The sequence below is a fragment of the Electrona antarctica genome, assembly GCF_951216825.1.
Source record: "Electrona antarctica genome assembly, contig: scaffold_92, whole genome shotgun sequence".
Classification (NCBI taxonomy): Eukaryota; Metazoa; Chordata; class Actinopteri; order Myctophiformes; family Myctophidae; genus Electrona; species Electrona antarctica.
The window spans coordinates 284,543-297,544 of record NW_027638697.1 but is presented as its reverse complement, the minus strand read 5'-3'; the positions used below and the strand labels follow the sequence as shown (position 1 = coordinate 297,544).

General features: G+C 44.5%; 2 long non-coding RNA genes across 2 annotated transcripts; both read right to left on the bottom strand.

The window, feature by feature from the left end:
- Positions 1 to 5,482: 5,482 nt before the first annotated feature.
- Positions 5,483 to 5,914, bottom strand: LOC306917833. The gene is made up of 2 exons (XR_013789253.1): positions 5,825 to 5,914; positions 5,483 to 5,785 (listed from the first exon to the last, which is right to left on the bottom strand). It is a non-coding gene; the product is annotated as an uncharacterized lncRNA (long non-coding RNA).
- A 331-nt stretch (positions 5,915 to 6,245) lies between these two features.
- On the bottom strand, positions 6,246 to 6,968 carry LOC306917832. The gene is made up of 2 exons (XR_013789252.1): positions 6,608 to 6,968; positions 6,246 to 6,576 (listed from the first exon to the last, which is right to left on the bottom strand). It is a non-coding gene; the product is annotated as an uncharacterized lncRNA (long non-coding RNA).
- Positions 6,969 to 13,002: the final 6,034 nt, after the last annotated feature.

The following is a 13,002-nucleotide window of genomic DNA, read 5'->3' as shown; positions in this document are numbered from 1 at the left end:
CTACACAGGAGTGTTTAAACTGTAAGTAGTGAAGCTATGAAGAACACTACAATATCTAGTGACTACACAGGAGTGTTGTAAACTGTTACTAAAGTTTTAAGGAACAGAACTTACAGACATGGACCTGGAGTTATTAATCAGGCCCGTTCATAGTTGGTATAGATGTTTTAAGTAGCGGGTCTGGCCCAGGTTTAGTTATTATCACATAGCAGTAGAACATGGTTATTATCACATAGCAGTAGAACATGGTTATTATCACATAGCAGTAGAACATGGTTATTATCACAGAGCAGTAGAACATGGTTATTATCAGAGCAGTAGAACATGGTTATTATCACAGAGCAGTAGAACATGGTTATTATCACAGAGCAGTAGAACATGGTTATTATCAGAGCAGTAGAACATGGTTATTATCACATAGCAGTAGAACATGGTTATTATCACAGAGCAGTAGAACATGGTTATTATCACAGAGCAGTAGAACATAGTTATTATCACATAGCAGTAGAACATGGTTATTATCACATAGCAGTAGAACATGGTTATTATCACAGAGCAGTAGAACATGGTTATTATCACATAGCAGTAGAACATGGTTATTATCACATAGCAGTAGAACATGGTTATTATCACAGAGCAGTAGAACATGGTTATTATCACAGAGCAGTAGAACATGGTTATTATCACATAGCAGTAGAACATGGTTATTATCACATAGCAGTAGAACATGGTTATTATCACATAGCAGTAGAACATGGTTATTATCAGAGCAGTAGAACATGGTTATTATCACAGAGCAGTAGAACATGGTTATTATCACATAGCAGTAGAACATGGTTATTATCACATAGCAGTAGAACATGGTTATTATCACAGAGCAGTAGAACATGGTTATTATCACATAGCAGTAGAACATGGTTATTATCACATAGCAGTAGAACATGGTTATTATCACAGAGCAGTAGAACATGGTTATTATCACAGAGCAGTAGAACATGGTTATTATCACATAGCAGTAGAACATGGTTATTATCAGAGCAGTAGAACATGGTTATTATCACATAGCAGTAGAACATGGTTATTATCACAGAGCAGTAGAACATGGTTATTATCACATAGCAGTAGAACATGGTTATCACATAGCAGTAGAACATGGTTATCACATAGCAGTAGAACATGGTTATCACATAGCAGTAGAACATGGTTATTATCACAGAGCAGTAGAACATGGTTATTATCACAGAGCAGTAGAACATGGTTATTATCACAGAGCAGTAGAACATGGTTATTATCACAGAGCAGTAGAACATGGTTATTATCACAGAGCAGTAGAACATGGTTATTATCACAGAGCAGTAGAACATGGTTATTATCACAGAGCAGTAGAACATGGTTATTATCACAGAGCAGTAGAACATGGTTATTATCACATAGCAGTAGAACATGGTTATCACATAGCAGTAGAACATGGTTATTATCACATAGCAGTAGAACATGGTTATTATCACATAGCAGTAGAACATGGTTATCACATAGCAGTAGAACATGGTTATTATCAGAGCAGTAGAACATGGTTATTATCACAGAGCAGTAGAACATGGTTATTATCAGAGCAGTAGAACATGGTTATTATCACATAGCAGTAGAACATGGTTATTATCAGAGCAGTAGAACATGGTTATTATCACATAGCAGTAGAACATGGTTATTATCACAGAGCAGTAGAACATGGTTATTATCACATAGCAGTAGAACATGGTTATTATCAGAGCAGTAGAACATGGTTATTATCACATAGCAGTAGAACATGGTTATTATCAGAGCAGTAGAACATGGTTATTATCACATAGCAGTAGAACATGGTTATTATCACATAGCAGTAGAACATGGTTATTATCACAGAGCAGTAGAACATGGTTATTATCAGAGCAGTAGAACATGGTTATTATCACAGAGCAGTAGAACATGGTTATTATCACAGAGCAGTAGAACATGGTTATTATCAGAGCAGTAGAACATGGTTATTATCACATAGCAGTAGAACATGGTTATTATCACATAGCAGTAGAACATGGTTATTATCACATAGAAGTAGAACATGGTTATTATCACAGAGCAGTAGAACATGGTTATTATCACAGAGCAGTAGAACATGGTTATTATCAGAGCAGTAGAACATGGTTATTATCACAGAGCAGTAGAACATGGTTATTATCACAGAGCAGTAGAACATGGTTATTATCAGAGCAGTAGAACATGGTTATTATCACATAGCAGTAGAACATGGTTATTATCACATAGCAGTAGAACATGGTTATTATCACATAGAAGTAGAACATGGTTATTATCACAGAGCAGTAGAACATGGTTATTATCACAGAGCAGTAGAACATGGTTATTATCACATAGCAGTAGAACATGGTTATTATCACATAGCAGTAGAACATGGTTATTATCACAGAGCAGTAGAACATGGTTATTATCACAGAGCAGTAGAACATGGTTATTATCACAGAGCAGTAGAACATGGTTATTATCACAGAGCAGTAGAACATGGTTATTATCACAGAGCAGTAGAACATGGTTATTATCACAGAGCAGTAGAACATGGTTATTATCACAGAGCAGTAGAACATGGTTATTATCACAGAGCAGTAGAACATGGTTATTATCACAGAGCAGTAGAACATGGTTATTATCACAGAGCAGTAGAACATGGTTATTATCACAGAGCAGTAGAACATGGTTATTATCACATAGCAGTAGATGGAGGAATCATTGCTGATACAGCATTTGGGTTTAGGGTGGAGTGGCCAGTTCTGACAAATAGATCAGCACGCACGCACACGCACACACGCCCAGATGTTGGCGTGTGGAGGCCCTCCTGTCCAGATGTTGACGTGTGTGCTAACATAACACAAACGTTGTCCTAACACAGATAAGACATTAAATCCTGTTTAATGTAAGGGACAGTTTGACACACACACACACACACACACACACACACACACACACACACACACACACACACACACACACACACACACACACACACACACACACACACACACACACACACAGAAGACGAAGGTGAGGACGCAAATTCTGATTGGCCGGAATGAGATGATGATGTACGATGATAAGATCGCCCCTCACTTCACACAAGTGTGATTTTTATTATTAACAATTACTTTAGTGCATTTTTTTCCATGCGTGCTCATGTGGATGTGCTCAGAGCCATAGAGGAAGACAGAGTTGTGACATTGAGGGGCAGAAAACTGAGCGCTGGAGAGCAGTTCATGCAGCCTGGATGGACAAACTGGAGCTAAAGAAACAGATGCCTCATTGGCTGCTGTTGTTCGTTGGAGCGTCCTCATTGGCTGCTGCAGTTGGTTGGAGCGTCCTCATTGGCTGCTGCAGTTCGTTGGAGCGTCCTCATTGGCTGCTGCAGTTCGTTGGAGCGATGTGTGTTGAAGGAAGGGACGGACGAATTTCCACTGGGAGAGGAAGTACGCCGGAAGTGTGGAAGGCACGTTACGTCGCGCTGCTACTCAAGTTATTACTGGCCAATCACAGCACATCTTTTCCGGGACTTACAGACCCGAACATTAGCCTCTGTCCCAGGCTGACTTACCTGAACATTAGCCTCGGTCCCAGGCTGACTTACCTGAACAGTAGCCTCGGTCCCAGGCTGACTTACCTGAACATTAGCCTCGGTCCCAGGCTGACTTACCTGAACATTAGCCTCGGTCCCAGGCTGACTTACCTGAACATTAGCCTCGGTCCCAGGCTGACTTACCTGAACATTAGCCTCGGTCCCAGGCTGACTTACCTGAACATTAGCCTCGGTCCCAGGCTGACTTACCTGAACATTAGCCTCGGTCCCAGGCTGACTTACCTGAACATTAGCCTCGGTCCCAGGCTGACTTACCTGAACATTAGCCTCGGTCCCAGGCTGACTTACCTGAACATTAGCCTCGGTCCCAGGCTGACTCATCTGTGAAAAGAAACATGGCCGAACACGCGCTCTGTGACGCACGCTCATGCTTCCGCGGGGGGGCGGGGCTTCGCAAGGAATCTCTGGAAAGTTTTGCCCTCCCTTGAGCACATATAATATACGCTCCAGAGCTGGAAAGGGCGTCTACCTTTATATGTCTGTGGGAAATACATTGTTTTCAACAAGGGCAGCACAAATAAGAGCAAGTTTAGGCATGTGTGCAACATGACAACTGTTTTAAAGTACTGTACAGTAACAACTAAAGTCCCTGTAATGTTTATGTTGTATTATTACTAAAAAGCAATCTAATATAAAGGGATTTAAGATCATTAAAGCTGGGCTGTTGCCCTGAGTCCAATGCATTTCTGCCTACTTCCGGTACATAAAAGTCTATGTAGGAGAGCCTCCATTGGACTGAAGCCAATAGAAGTCTATGTAGGAGAGCTTCCATTGGACTGAAGCCAATAGAAGTTTATGTAGGAGAGCCTCCATTGGACTGAAGCCAATAGAAGTCTATGTAGGAGAGCCTCCATTGGACTGAAGCCAATAGAAGTCTATGTAGGAGAGCCTCCATTGGACTGAAGCCAATAGAAGTCTATGTAGGAGAGCCTCCATTGGACTGAAGCCTATACAAGTCTATGTAGGAGAGCCTCCATTGGACTGAAGCCTATACAAGTCTATGTAGGAGAGCCTCCGTTGGACTGAAGCCAATAGAAGTCTATGTAGGAGAGCCTCCGTTGGACTGAAGCCAATAGAAGTCTATGTAGGAGAGCCTCCATTGGACTGAAGCCAATAGAAGTCTATGTAGGAGAGCCTCCATTGGACTGAAGCCTATAAAAGTCTATGTAGGAGAGCCTCCATTGGACTGAAGCCAATAGAAGTCTATGTAGGAGAGCCTCCATTGGACTGAAGCCTATAAAAGTCTATGTAGGAGAGCCTCCATTGGACTGAAGCCTATAAAAGTCTATGTAGGTGAGCCTCCATTGGACTGAAGCCAATAGAAGTCTATGTAGGAGAGCCTCCGTTGGACTGAAGCCAATAGAAGTCTATGTAGGAGAGCCTCCGTTGGACTGAAGCCAATAGAAGTCTATGTAGGAGAGCCTCCATTGGACTGAAGCCTAAAGAAGTCTATGTAGGAGAGCCTCCATTGGACTGAAGCCTATAAAAGTCTATGTAGGAGAGCCTCCATTGGACTGAAGCCTATAAAAGTCTATGTAGGAGAGCCTCCATTGGACTGAAGCCTATAAAAGTCTATGTAGGAGAGCCTCCATTGGACTGAAGCCTATAAAAGTCTATGTAGGAGAGCCTCCATTGGACTGAAGCCAATAGAAGTCTATGTAGGAGAGCCTCCATTGGACTGAAGCCCCATGAAGTGAACAGAGTTGTCGTAACTCTGTCTTCCTCTATGGCTAAAGCCGCCCCTCCCTCCTCCCCCGCCCGGTCTGCCTCTAAGTGTTATTCAGCTCCAACAAGAAGGACTCAGAATGAACTGAAGACTGCACTTTTATTTCAGAAAGGAAATAATGATAAATGTCACGTTAACTCAAACTGTAAATGCATTTTTACATTTCTCCTCCACAAGGAAATAAACATTTAATTAAGCTCTTAAACAACTTCCATCAGCATCTAAATAAATAACAGCATTGTTCTGTAAAGTTGCTTGCAAGGCTTGTGTTAGAGAAAGTAGAAGACGTTTGCCCGTTCTCTCTCCTCATGGTTATACCACGTCAACAGAATACTGTTAGGTACTAATGGTACCTAATGGTACCTAGTGGTACCTAGTGGTACCTAATGGTACCAACATCATGTTCTCTCTCCTCATGGTACCACGTCAACAGAGCATGGAATTATTGAATACATAACGGGTCTTGATGTGAAAAGGGTTGAAAAGCATGTGTTATTACAACATCCAGAAAGAATCCACCCTCCTCCCCCCCCCATCCTCCTCCCCCCCCTCCTCCTCCCTCCCCCCTCCCCCCCTCCCCCCCTCCTCCTCCCTCCCCGTCCTCCTCCCCCCTCCTCCTCCTCCCTCCCTCCCTCCCCCCTCCTCCTCCTCCTCCTCCTCCTCCTCCCCGATAATATTTTGTCCACAAATCCATGCTGCATTGATGTTGGTACCATTAGGAGAGATAACATGATGTTGGTACCATTAGGTACCATTAGGAGAGATAACAGGCAAACGTCGATCAAAACAACAAGTAACTAAGTTCCCTTTTTTTGTAACTTCTTGTAAATTAGGTTATGCAGATTTCTCTTTTTTTTTGAGAGCGTGAAATACGGATCCATTCAGTTACATTTTACACTCTCTAGAGGTAAAGATTTCAATTAACCGTATTTGTGCCAATCTCGAGAAATCTCGAGATTTGATTAAAGAGTTAAAGATTTAATCCAGCTTTAAAAATAATATTTTTGTATTTTTTTATGTTTGGGAGCTTATAAAACATGAACCCAAGCTTGCGCTGACAATAATAATAATAATAATAATCGTCCTGGCGATCGGCCACAACCTGCTGTGAGCCTTAGACTACAGATATGGATTGCATCACTTCCTGTTTAGACTACAGATATGGATTGCATCACTTCCTGGTTGGCCAGGGGCACCTGCCTCACAATCCCGCCCAACGGGAGGGAATGTGTTAATAAGGTTAATTTGGTTTCATTTCACACTCTCAAAATTAATGTTAAATATCTAATACGGGTCAGGGCTCTGAACACCTGGTTGGCCATCATGTATCCTGGTGTTCAGAAGGTATCCTGGTGCTCAGAAGGCTCTGAACACCTGGTTGGCCATCATGTGTCCTGGTGTTCAGAAGGTATCCTGGTGTTCAGAAGGTATCCTGGTGCTCAGAAGGCTCTGAACAGCTGATTGGGCATGTATCCCAGGTGAAGGAAGGAGGTCTGGGCCTCTCTCTCCAGGGTGGCCAGCTCCTGGACGGTGGGGGCCAGCACGTCCACATGGCCCTTGTAGAGCCCACCTGGAAGGAGCACGCATCGTTATCACATCGTTATGACATCGTTAACACATCGTTATGACATCGTTATCCTTGTAGAGCACACCTGGAAGGAGCACGCATCGTTATTGTGAGGGCTGCCTCAGCAGCCTCACATTGAGACAGCCTATAGTGTATGGTGACTTTTCCTTTTTGTCTATTTATTTAGGTTATATACATTCTCATGATGTTTTACATACACTTAACACACAAACACATTGAAATAACTATACACAAGACACACAGCTGGAATGACTATTATTTAGTTTTGTCTGTTTATTTACATTTTGAGCTGACTGAGTTTTCTTTGAGTTTTCAGTTCACTGATTGGCTGGCCAGAGCAAGGGGAGCCAGCTGCTCCATATTGGCAGCTGCTGGGGACAATCGGACTGCACCACAGTCTCTCTGCACCATGGGGAGGGGCAGGGGTTGTTGATAGTGGGTTTGAGTTACAGTCTTTGTATTTACCCCCTTGTGTTTCGGATGGGTTGACCCATCCCTATATATGTTCCCCTCATGTGCCATTCTGGTTAGATCAGTTGTGTTGTTCAGTTCAGGTTTTTGTTTAGTTATGTTTAAGTTGATCTCATTTTGTTTGGGCCCACATTTGTTATTTGTTTATTATTTCTTTGGAACCAAGAAATAAATACCACAAATGAACTTTTAAGTTAAACCCACAACAAGTTTCCCTGTGTCTCTCCTTCCAACCAACTCGGTCCCTGACAGATGGTGACAGATGGTGGCAGTGGTGGGATCGGCCGGTGGAGAGCACAGGAGGGTTTCAGTATTATTTTTTTTGTTTGTTTAAAAAAAAAAAAAAAAAAAAAAAAAAAAAAAAAAAAAACAGATGAATCATGTTACGTGGAAGAGGAACAAGAGCACCAACAAAACCAACACAGGAGGATGAGGAGGATAATCCAGAACTTGGAGCCACTGGAGAGGACACTGAGGAGACCAGCCGAGAGCCAACACTGGCAGACCTGGCTGGTATGTTTCAGGCCCACATGGCCATGCAGGAGACCCGGGATGCTCGTCAGGAGCAACGCTACAATGCACTGAAAAATCAGTTCCAACAGTTGCAGCTGGAGGTGGAGGCGCATGCTCCCCCAGAGCAGGCTCCAGGCCCTGAACCTGGTCCACCAGCCCCAGCAACAGTGTCTCCAGATGGTTCTCCAGATGTCACCACCTCAGGTCGGTTTCGTTTCTCTCCAGAGCCTAGATTAGAAAAACTATCTGAGAATGATGATATTGAGCATTTTCTGATAACTTTTGAAAAAATCTCAGCAGCATGTAGGTGGCCTAAATCAGATTGGGTTTTTCGCCTAATTCCATTGCTTACTGGCAAGGCGAGAAGTGCCTATGTACATATGGATGTTGATGAGACTCATGATTACGAGAATGTTAAAAATGCCATTCTAAGAAAGTATGACATTAATCCAGAGACTTATAGGCAGAGATTTCGCAACACTGATGTTGAATCGGGTGAAACGCCCAAAGAACTGTATGTAAGGTTAAAAGAGCTCTATCAGAAGTGGATCCGACCTAAAGATAAAACTGTTAAGGATGTGGGTGAAATTATCATTTTGGAGCAATACTTACGCATGTTGTCCCCTGAGCTTCAGATATGGATCAAGGAGCGTGATCCCCAATCGGCAGCAGAGGCTGCGTCGCTAGCTGATACGTTTGTGGCCGCCAGGAGGACAGGACAACCATGGAGCTACAGCACCGGGAGGGCTGCAAAAGACAATCGCTGGCCTGCCTCTCCTCAATACCACCAGAAGTCAACACCAGGTGTGGGTAAGGCTCCCATCAGGGAAAACCAGCCAACGAATACACAAACTAAACAGGCTAATAGACTACCCACTTGCTACTTGTGTGGAGAGGAAGGCCATATCAAACCCAATTGCCCGAAGAACCCAATGAAGCTCACTCAAATGTGTGTGGTGCCACGAAAACATGATTTAAAAACGAATAATGATCAAAGCATGAATATGGAAACTGTTAAAATTAATGGGAAGACACTGAAGGCCCTAATTGACACCGGCAGTGATCAGACCCTGGTGCACCAGAAATTTGTGCCACCCAATGTTATTCACCCGTTTGAGACAATCCCCATTTGCTGTGTGCATGGAGATAAGAAGCCGTACCCCACAGCAGACATGTACATTGAAGTGCGAGGGCAAACGTATCTGTTGAACATTGGAGTGGCCGATAATCTGCCTTTTCCAGCCGTGTTAGGTAGTGACCTGCCTGTCTTATTTGATTTGTTGCACAAACCTCACAGTTGTAATGTTGCCGTAACCAGAGCCCAAGCCAAGTTGGTAGATGAGCCCTCTGTAACCCTCAGTACCCTGCCCTTTTATGATGCAGACCTAGACCAACAGCCAGGGAAAGCCCGAAAGCCAAAGAGACAAAGGAAGCAGGAGAAGTTCCAGCATACTGTGGTAAAAACAACAGAGGAGGTAGCTCCAGATCTGCCACTGGGCTTTAAGGTGCCTTTAAACATGGTGCAGATGCAACAGGATGACCCCAGTTTAGCTACACTATTGGGTAATGCCAAAGAGGGGGGTGATGGGTTGGAGAACAGCTCTAGAGAAGAGTATTTCCTACAGAAGGGTATGCTCTACCATCAGCAGGGGCCAGTTAAGCAGATAGTCGTTCCCGAGGCAGCCCGAGAGACGGTACTTACCTTGGGCCATTCAGTTCCCTGGGCGGGCCACCTAGGGAAACACAAGACCCTGGCACGCATTAAACGACATTTTGACTGGCCTGGTCTACGAGCAGATGTTACCCAGTTTTGTAGGACTTGCCCTCAATGTCAGAAGTCATCAGCTAAAAAACCCTCGAGAGCTCCCCTACAGCCTCTCCCCATTATTAGCACCCCCTTCGAACGATTGGGTATGGACGTGGTTGGTCCGGTTGAAAAAAGTAAAGCTGGAAACCGTTACATGCTGGTGATTACAGACTATGCTACTAGATATCCAGAAGTGTTCCCTCTAAAAAATACCAAAGCAAAGACGGTGGCATTCTCCTTGGTGCAGTTTTTCTCCAGGGTGGGCCTGGCCCGGGAAATTTTAACTGATCAGGGCTCAAACTTTATGTCCAACCTCCTCAAACAGGTTTACCAACTGCTAGGCATCAAGAGGATACGAACGACACCTTACCATCCACAGACGGATGGACTAACAGAGAGGTTCAACCAGACTCTTGAACAAATGCTCCGTAAGTTTGTTGATGACACCGGCTCTGACTGGGACCAATGGCTACCTTACCTCCTCTTTGCATATAGGGAAGTACCCCAAGCCTCAACTGGGTTCTCTCCATTTGAACTGCTGTATGGTCATGAGGTGAGGGGACCTCTGACCTTGCTGAAGGAGACCTGGGAAGGGGACCAGAGGGAGGAGGGAGATGTCGATGTAATAACCTATGTGTTTCAGATGCGAGAAAAGCTACAGAGGATGACAAAACTGGCTCAGCAGCACATGGCAGAGGCCCAACAGTATCAAAAAACGTGGTATGATAAGTCAGCACGACAGAGGTCCTTTAGCCCAGGACAGAAAGTTCTGGTCATGCTACCCACCAGCGACAACAAGCTACTGGCAAAGTGGCAAGGGCCATTTGAGGTGGAGAAACAACTTGGACCTACCACCTACCAGGTTGCAACACCAGGACGGCCACGTTCAAGTAAGGTGTTGCATGTGAACCTCCTCAAAGAATGGGCTGAAAGACCAGAGAAGACTGCAGGGGTTATGATGATCAAAGTGGTGGACGAGGAGGAGGCTGTAGACGACCAATATTTGCCCTCACCTGCCCCAGCAGTGTTTGATCTAGGCCATCTGTCAACTGATCAACAAAACCAGGTGAAAGCTTTATGTAATCCGCAAATATTTCAAGAATATCCAGGCCGCACAAATATTGTTGAACATGACATTGTCTTAACAGAAAAAGCTGACATAAAACGTATGAGTTACAGGATCCCAGAACGCCTCCAGGACTCCCTGAAAAAGGAGGTGGATCTGATGCTGTCCCTGGGCACCATTGAGGAGTCTAAAAGTGAGTGGTGTAACCCAGTTGTTCTAGTCCCAAAGAAAGATGGCACAATACGATTTTGTATTGATTTTAGATACCTGAACTCTGTGTCAAAATTTGATTCTTACCCAACACCACGTATTGATGACCTGATTGAACGGCTGGGCAAAGCAAAGTACCTGACCACCATTGACTTATGCAAGGGCTACTGGCAAGTCAATCTTTCCAGGCGGTCTAGGGAGCTGACAGCCTTTCGGACTCCATGGGGGCTTTTCCAGTTCTGTGTTATGCCATTTGGGTTGCATGGGGCCCCAGCAACCTTTCAAAGACTTATGGATCAGGTATTGAGAGGATGTTATGACTATGCATGTTCATATCTTGATGATGTAGTTATTTTCAGTGCCTCTTGGGACGAACATCTTCGACATTTGGGGGAGGTCCTGGGGCGGATCCAATCGGCAGGCCTGACCATTAACCCTGCAAAATGTGTGTTCGCCAAGGAGGAGACGGAGTACTTGGGGTTTGTAATTGGGAGGGGGGTTATCAAACCACAGGTCCACAAGGTCCATGCCATCAACTCCTGTCCCCTACCTCATACCAAGAAGCAGCTGAGGTCCTTCCTGGGCATGGCAGGCTTCTATCATCGGTTTATACCCAATATGTCAGACAGAGCGGCTATCCTCACAGACATGACCGGAAAAACACGCCCCAATGGTCTCCGGTGGACGAAGGAGGCAATGGCAGCCTTTAGAGACATTCAGCAGGCTCTGGGTACGAATCCTGTCCTACACAGTCCTGACTTTGAGAAGCCGTTCGTTTTACAGACTGATGCTTCAGACAGGGGGATCGGAGCTGTTCTTCTGCAGGGCCCGATGGAGGACCAACACCCCCTGGCATTCATCAGCCGCAAGCTGGTGCCAAGAGAGGTTCGTTATTCCACGGTAGAAAAAGAAGCCCTGGCCATCAAGTGGGCCCTCGACTCATTCAAGTATTACCTCCTGGGGAGGGAATTCACTATCCAGACTGACCATAGAGCCCTCCAGTGGATGCAGCGGATGAAAGACACCAATGGCCGCATCACAAGGTGGTACCTGGCCATGCAACCCTTCCGCTTTACAGTGCAGCACATCCCCGGCAAACTCAACGTGACTTCAGATTACCTCTCTCGCTGTTTCAGCGAGAGTTCCGAAGGGGGGGAGTGTGTGAGGGCTGCCTCAGCAGCCTCACATTGAGACAGCCTATAGTGTATGGTGACTTTTCCTTTTTGTCTATTTATTTAGGTTATATACATTCTCATGATGTTTTACATACACTTAACACACAAACACATTGAAATAACTATACACAAGACACACAGCTGGAATGACTATTATTTAGTTTTGTCTGTTTATTTACATTTTGAGCTGACTGAGTTTTCTTTGAGTTTTCAGTTCACTGATTGGCTGGCCAGAGCAAGGGGAGCCAGCTGCTCCATATTGGCAGCTGCTGGGGACAATCGGACTGCACCACAGTCTCTCTGCACCATGGGGAGGGGCAGGGGTTGTTGATAGTGGGTTTGAGTTACAGTCTTTGTATTTACCCCCTTGTGTTTCGGATGGGTTGACCCATCCCTATATATGTTCCCCTCATGTGCCATTCTGGTTAGATCAGTTGTGTTGTTCAGTTCAGGTTTTGTTTAGTTATGTTTAAGTTGATCTCATTTTGTTTGGGCCCACATTTGTTATTTGTTTATTATTATTTGGAACCACGAAATAAATACCACAAATGAACTTTTAAGTTAAACCCACAACAAGTTTCCCTGTGTCTCTCCTTCCAACCAACTCGGTCCCTGACAGTCTTCTGTGATGGACTTGTCAGCTTACATCAGGTTGCAGACGTACAGAAGCATTCCATAGCGCTCTCGTCATCGTCCTGACTGACTGCATGCTTTCAGTGATCACTCATGAGGCTCTCAGGGGGAATATGTCTCAATGCGTATATCTTTTG